General features: G+C 43.9%; 1 non-coding gene across 1 annotated transcript; it reads left to right on the forward strand.

Annotated features, from left to right (window-relative positions):
* Positions 1 to 1,287: 1,287 nt before the first annotated feature.
* trnas-uga (transfer RNA serine (anticodon UGA)) lies at positions 1,288 to 1,370 on the forward strand. The gene has a single exon. It is a non-coding gene; the product is annotated as a tRNA-Ser (tRNA).
* Positions 1,371 to 8,048: the final 6,678 nt, after the last annotated feature.

Below are 8,048 nucleotides of genomic sequence, written 5' to 3' on the forward strand. Positions count from 1 at the left end.
AAACCGCGCCATTGAACAGTCCAATTCGAGCGGCGGAGCAAGCCGGATGGGAGGAGCGAGGAATCGACGTGGCGATTGAGCGGCGAACTGAATGCGGCGATCGCGGGAGGGAGGGAACTGAATGCGGTGACTGATGCGGCGGTTGCACTATTGTGGAGGTGATGTTGGGTTTAATTCGCTTTTCGTGTCCAGTTAAGCAGTGCCATCTTTATACAGCTGCCTGTGACGTCACAGACAATAGCGTTTTGGACGATGATGGTGCATTTGCAGCAAACGAGTCCTAAATTTAAAATCGTTCCCAAAAGAAGTTTTTTTAAAATTCATTCATGGGATATGGGCGTCGCTGGGCAAGCCAGCATTTATTGCCCATCCCTAATTTCCCTTGAGAAGGTGGTGGGGAGCTGCCTTCTTTAACCACTGCAGTCCATGTGGGGTAGGTACACCAACAGTGCTGTTAGGAAGGGAGTTCCAGGGTTTTGACCCAGAAGTAGAAGAATATTGAAGGAAATTTTTGCAGACTAAGGGTTGTTAAGATCTGGAATGTACCGTCTGAATGGATGTTGCAATCAGATTGCACAGCAACATTCTTGAAGAGGACAAATTTCCAGGGCGATGGGGAAAAGATGGATTATGGTATTAAACTGACTGTTCTTCCCACTTGTTAGGGCCCCTGCTCAGGGATACGAGCTACCAACCCCTCTGCCTTGTGGGTGTCTCAGGAGAGACTCAGGCCAGGAGAGTAAACCCTAACAGAAAATCATGAGCGGAACTCCTAATGCGGTCATGTGTCACCTTTGTCATGTTTCCAGCAGTTCCTGCAGCCAAACTGGTGCCAAACGTTGAGCTCTGCACTCCTTTGGACCCCACTAGGAAGGCTGAGACGGGTGTTTTGATGCTTGAGCAACTCACAACCTCCATACATTCCGTCCAGGCATGCGCCATGGGCAGGTCACTCCATAGTCACCTCACAGCGACCAAAACAACACGGAAGGCAGCAGTTACGGGGTCGTCGCTTCTCTTTCAGAGAGCCGGCACAGGCTCGGTGGGTCGACAGGCTTCCTTCTGTGCTCTAAAATTCACTGACTCCATCATGTTCATTATCACATCAACTGGGAGATACAACACAACTCAAGGCTCAAAGACAATGATTCCCAGAATATGTTCAGGGATGGGCAATAAATGCTGGCCTAGCCAGCGACACCCCATCTCATGAACGAACATACAAAAAAGGGCAGTTCTCTAATGCTTTGTATGGATAATTTAATTACAGAGCAGACAATTTCTTAAGCTGTGATGGCCGAGTGGTTAAGGCATTGGATTTGAAATTTAATGGGGCTTTCCCTGCGAAGGTTCAAGACCTGTTCACAGCAAACTTTGTATCTGTTCTCTTGAGTTACCTGCCTGGTGAGATCACAGACTTGTTTACCAAAAAAATCTGCATCTGCTATAATCTATCAAACCAATTGATGCAAAGCTCATTTTTCCAATGTTAAACATTAAAATGTATTGCCATTAATTACATATTGTAGTTTTTTTAGAAGACAAATGTAAACATGGGTGAGAAATAAACACTGAAAACAACCAGAAAAATTGTGTTTTCCTAAAGATCCTTGCAAAATTTAGAGGAAAAATAGCACCTTCAGCGAATGAGTGGGAATACGGTTTGGTTTCAATAAGTTGAACCAGATTTCTCAGTGTAAAATGACAGTGGCAGAACTCAAATCATCATCGAATCATAGAAGTTTCCTGCTGAAAGTGAAATGGGAAAAGCAGCTCACCTGAGGAGCATTGCAGAGCTTCCCTGGTCGTCTAGTGGTTTAGATTCAATCATCTTAATACCATCCTCTGGTTTCCATTCTTGATTAGGTAAATCAGAACTTCTTGTGGCAACTTTCACTTACTTGTTGCATGAAAACAGAAAATGTGGAGTGAAGAACGCTCTTAAAGCTCTCGGTTGGTGATTGTTGATCAGAGCTGGAGAATCAGTGATGTAACTTGACAAGAACAATTACAGATACAGTTGGTGAGTGAAAGAAAGCAATTTAAGGGCTGTGGAAAAGTTGCAACATGGAGTGATATACTGACTAAAGGGATGATAGTGCAAGGCAAAATGTTGGTGGCAATGGGATAGCTTTTTCTGCTTGCTATACAAACTGGCACAAATATCGCTCCTGAGCAACCAAACACAACTGCTGTGTCAAAAAGCATGCTGGGCTGAATGGCCTCCTTCTGTGTTGTACCTTTCCATAATTGTATGTTTCTCAACACCACTAATGCTGCCTTCATTCTGCCATCTCACAACCCATTACAGCCAAATATACTTTCTTGCCTTGTGCCCTTTCCTTTTGATCTCATGACAATGAGGAAATTCAGTGAGAAGTTTTCTTGTCATTTCTATCACCAGATTTGGAACCTGTTGAATGACATTTTAAATGGTGCCAACCCTTTACTGCAGCTCAACTCATCAAACATTCACTGTTATCATTGGCCTATTCGGTATCTTCTTGCACTACATCTGCTGAACAACATTACTTTCTTGTAGCTCCACTTTCTTCACATTGAAAACCTGTCAGAAATATGTAGTTTCAAAGCTTAGCAACTTGTAAAAGATTGGAAGAAGAGGATGACAGTGTCTAATTGCGAATGGGAACAACTCTTGTATATTCATGCGTTCAGTATCTGGAAGAAGCAGGAAGATGAGATCCTGGTGCTTATTTATCCTGTTATCTGTGAAACCCATCGTCTCTCAATGTCCTGCATCTTTCATTCCCACTCCCTGCTTTCCAGGTCAAGCTGGCTTTCACGAATTTGGTCTGTTTGCATCAAGCAGCTCATTCACCTGCAAGCTGGAGGAGCAGAGGGAGCTGGAGGAAAAGCAGTGATAGAAGCAGAAGGAGATGCCACATGAAACTAGCAGGATTTGATGTGTGTCAGTTGTTTCTGCTGATATATGATAGCCCGTGTGTTGCCTTGCACATTTCACAGGAGCCGCATTGATTCTGTTGTTGTGTTTTGGAAATTGAAACTTGTACATCCGCAGCTTGTGGTTCTGTTTCATGTTACTGTCCATTTAATGCTCATGCCTTCATCTCTCAGTGCTGTCATTACCTGGATAAATCATTTCTGTTCAAACTAAACAGGCCATTTTGTACGAGAAACATCTCTGTGGTGAAAGTAGACTGAAGTGAAGGAACAGGAATAGCAGCGCATGTCAGTTAACTTGCCGGGCAGTGCAGTCAATTCCCTGGTGGTCTTGCTGTGTTTATTGCTTTTATTCTCCGTGACCTTGTCCTATCAACATCTTCCCTTTTGTTATCTCTTGCCCCACCTCCCACTTTATTTGTTTAAAACCTATTACATTTCTAACCTTTGCCAGTTCTGATGAAAGGTCACTGACCTGAAACATTAACTCTGCTTCTCTCTCTGTAGATGCTGCCAGACCTCTTGACCATTTCCAGCATTTCTTGTTTTATTTCAGATTTCCAGCATTTGTACTATTTTGCTTATACATTCCTACTATCTTTGTGTCATCTGCAAATGTAGCTACCATGCCATCACTCCCTTCATCTAAGTCATTGATATAAATTGTAAAACGTTGAGGCCCCAGCACAGAGCTGTGCGGGATTCCATTCGTCACATTCTGCCAATCAGAAAAGGACCTATTTCTGCATACTCTCTGTTTTTTGCCAGCCAGCCAATCTTATATCCATGCTAATACGTTACCCCCTACACCATAAGATGGTTAAGAAGGCATATGGAATCCTTTCCTTTATTAGCTGAGGTATAGAATATAAGAGCAGTGAGGTTATGCTGGAACTGTTTCACTCATTAGTTAGGCCACTACTTGAGTACTGTGTGCAGTTCTGGTCACCTCAATACCAAAAGTATGTAATTGCACTAGAGAGGGTGCAGAGGAGATTTACGAGGATATTGCCAGGATTGGAAAAATGCAGCTATGAGGAAAGATTGGATAGGCTGGGGTTGTTCTCCTTGGAACAGAAAAGGCTGAGGGGAGATCTGACTGAAATGTACTAAATTTTGAGGGGGCCAGGATAGAGTGGAGCTGAAGGGTCTATTCACCTGAGCAGAAGAGGTGAGTGTCGAGGGGGCATAGATTTAAAGTGATTGGTAGAGAAATTAGAGGGGAAACGAGGAAAAGCTTTTTCACCCAGAGGGTGATGGCGGTCTGGAACACACTGCCTGAAAGAGTGGTTGAGGCAGAAACCCTCAACTCATTCAAACGGAGTCTGGATATGCACCTCAAGTGCTGTAATCTGTAGGGCTATGGACCAAATGCTGGAAGGTTGGATAAGAATAGGTGGATTGGTTTTTAGCTGGCACAGACACGATGGGCCAAGTGGTCTCTTTCTGTGCCTTAAACTTTCTATGGTTCTGAGACCATGAGCTCCTACTTTGCGCAATAACCTTTTATGTGGCACCTTGTCAAATACCTTCTGGATATCCAAGTACAGTACATCAATGGGCTCCCGTTTATCCATAGCGCACGTTACTCCTTCAAAGAACTCCAATTAATTTGTTAAACATGCTTTCCCTTTCACAATACCATGTTAACTATTCCCGATGTGCCCAGCCATAGCCTCCTTGATGATCGATTCTAATACCTTCCCCACGACAGACGTCAAGCTAACTGGCCTATACCAATGCATCGACTACCTCATTAGCCAACTCTTTTAGAACCATAGAATAACAGAAAAATTATGGCACAGAAGGAGGCCATTCAAACCATTGTGTCCATGCTAGCCGAAAAAACGAGCCGCCCAATCTAATCCCACCTTCCAGCACCTGATCCGTAGCCTTGCAGGTTACAGCACTTCAGGTACATGTCCTTTCAAAAGAATTGAGCGTTTCTGCCTCCACCACCATTCCTGGCAGTGAATTCCAGACACCCACCACACTCTGGGTGAAAAAGTTCTTCCTCATGTCCCCTCAAAACCTTCTTGCAATCACCTTAAATCTGTGCCCCCTGGTAATTGACCTCTCCACTAGGGGAAACAGGTCCTTCCTGTCTACTCTATCGAGGCCCATCATAATTTTGAACACCTCAGTTGTCACCCCTCAGCCTCCTCTGTTTGAAGGAAAATAACCCTAACCTATCCAATCTTTGCTTATAGCTGCAACTTTCAATCCCTGGCAACATTCTTGTAACTCTCCTGTATACTCTCTCCAGAGCAATTATGTCCTTTTTGTAATGTGACGACCAGAACAGTACACAATATTCCACCTGTGGCCTAACCAGCATTTTATACAGTTCCAGTATTACATCCCTGCTTTTGAATTCCAAACCTCAGCCAATAAAGGAAAGCATTCCGTATGGCTTCCTAATCACTCTATCTACCTGTACTGCCACCTTCAGGGATCAGTGGACATATGCCCCAAGGTCTCTCACTTCTACTACCCATCTCAATATCCTCCCGTTTATTGTGTATTCCCTCGCTTTGTTTGCCCTCCCCAAACGCATTTCTTCACACTTCTCCGGATTGAATTCCATTTACCACTTTTGCGCCCACTCAACCAAACCATTGATATCTTTCTGGAGTCTACAGCTATCCTCTTCACCATCAACCACATGGCCAATTTTTGTGGCATCAGCAAATCTCCCAATCATGCCTCCCACATTTAATATCATTAATATATATCACGAACAGCAAGGAACCCAACACTGAGCCCTGTAGAACACCACCGGAAACAGCTTTCCATTCACAAAAACATTCATTGACGACGACCCATTGTTTCCTGTCACTGAGCCAATTCTGGATCCAACCTGACACATTCCCCTGTATCCCACGGGCTTTCATTTTACTGACCAGTCTGCCATGTGAGACCTTGTGAAATGCCTTACTAAAATCTATGTAGACCACATCCACTGCACTACCCTCATAAATCCTTCTTGTTACTTCCTCAAAAAACTCAATTAAGTTAGTAAGACATGACCTTCTCTTAACAAATCCTTGCTGACTATCGCTGATTAATCCATGCCTTTCTAAGTGGCAGTTTAGCCTGTCCCTCAATAGATGCTAACAATTTACCCATCACCGAGGTCAGACTGACTGACCTATAATTATTTGGCCTATCCTTCGCACCCTTTTTAAACAATGCTACAACGTTCGCAGACCTCCAATCATCCGGTACCGCTCCTGTATCTAGTGAGGATTCGAAGATGATCCTCAGCACATCTGCTATTTTCTCCCTGGCATCTTTTAACAACCTGGGATGCAATCCACCCGGCCCTGGCGATTTATCCACTTTTAAGGATGTCAGAACCTCCAGTACTTCCTCTCTCACTGTGCTGATCATATCTAATATTTCACACTCCTCCTCTTTGACTACAAGGTCTACATCAACCCTTTCCTTTGTGAAGACAGAGACAAAAAAACTCATTAAGAACCCTGCCCACATCTTCTGCATCCATGCATAAGTTCCCTTGTACATCTCTGATAGGCCCTACCCTTTCCTTAGTTATCCTCTTGCTCTTAATGTACTGAGAAAACATCTTTGGGTTTTCCTTGATTTTACCTGCCAATTATTTTTCATGTCCTCGCTTTACTTTTCTAATTTCCTTTTTTACTTCACCCCTACATTTTCTATACTCCTCTAGGCTTTCTGAAGTATTAAGATTTTTGTGATTGTCATAAGCTTTCTTTTTCTGCTTTAACTTACCCTGTAAGCTTCTAGATAACCGGGGGGTTGCAGATTTGGCAGTACCACCCTTTATCTTAGTGGGAACATGCCTACACTGTGCCCTGTAGTATCTAGCTTTTGAATCCCTCCCACTGGTTTTCCACTGATTTTCCTTCAAGTAGCTGTATCCAGTCCACTTTCGCCAGGTCGCCTCAGTTTCTTAAAATTTGCCATCCCCCTATTTCGAACTTTTTTATCTTTGTCCTTTTCCATGATTATCCTAAAACTTACTGTATTATGGTCACTATCGCCAAAATGGTCACCCACTGTTACTTCCTCCAGAATTGCACACCCTCTCGTTGGGCTTGTTATGTGCTGGCTAAAAAAGTTCTCTTGTACACAGTTCAAGAATTTTGTTCCCTCTGTGCCCTTCACACTGTTTGTATCCCAGTTATATGGGAGAATTGAAGTCACCAACTATTATTGCTCTATAGTTTTTTGCACTCAGAAATTTGCCTACATATTTGTTCTTCTACCTCCCTCTCACTATTTGGGGGTCTATAGTACACTCCTAGTAGTGTTGGTGCCCCTTTTTTATTTCTGAGCTCCACCCATATAGCCCCATTTGATGATTCATTTAGCGTATCATCCCTCCTCAAAGCTGTTATTGATTCCTTAACTAATAATGCTACACCCCCTCCTTTTTTATCTCCCTCTCTATCCTGCCTGAAAACTCGATATCCAGGGATGTTGAGTTGCCATTCTTGCCCCTCTTTAAGCCAAGTTTCCGTCATAGCGATAATGTTGTGTTGCCATGTGTCTATATGCGCCCTCAACTCATCGGCTTTATTATACTCCTTACATTTAAATAAATACCCTTTAACACTGCCAAATTCCTGTGCTGCACACTTTTTAACCTTTGCTTCTTCTGTCTTTCAGAGTCACTCACTAATTTTCTGCCTCCTGTTCCCTGCCCTGCAATTGTCCTGTCTAAGACTGCACTCAGGTTCCCATCACCCTGCCAAGCTAGTTTAAACCATCCCCAACAGCACCAGCAAACCTTCGTGCAAGGATATTTCTCCCAGTCCTGTTCAGGTGCAGACCTGACCTCAGGCTTGGACAGGTCCCAATGCCCCAGAAATCTGAAGCCCTCCCTCCTGCACCATCCCTCCAGCCATGCATTCATCTGGTGTATTTTCCTATTTCTATACTCACTAGCACGTGACCTTGGGAGTAATCCAGAGATTACTCCCTTTGAGGTCCTGCTTGCTAATCTCCTTTCCAACTCCCTGAACTCAGCCTGCAGGACCTCGTCCCTCTTTCTTCCTATAGCATTGGTACCCATGTGAACCATGACCTCCGGCTGTCCACCCTCACCCCCCAGAATGCCCTGTAGCCGCTCGGTGATA

The sequence above is a fragment of the Heterodontus francisci genome, chromosome 34, assembly GCF_036365525.1.
Source record: "Heterodontus francisci isolate sHetFra1 chromosome 34, sHetFra1.hap1, whole genome shotgun sequence".
Taxonomy (NCBI): Eukaryota; Metazoa; Chordata; class Chondrichthyes; order Heterodontiformes; family Heterodontidae; genus Heterodontus; species Heterodontus francisci.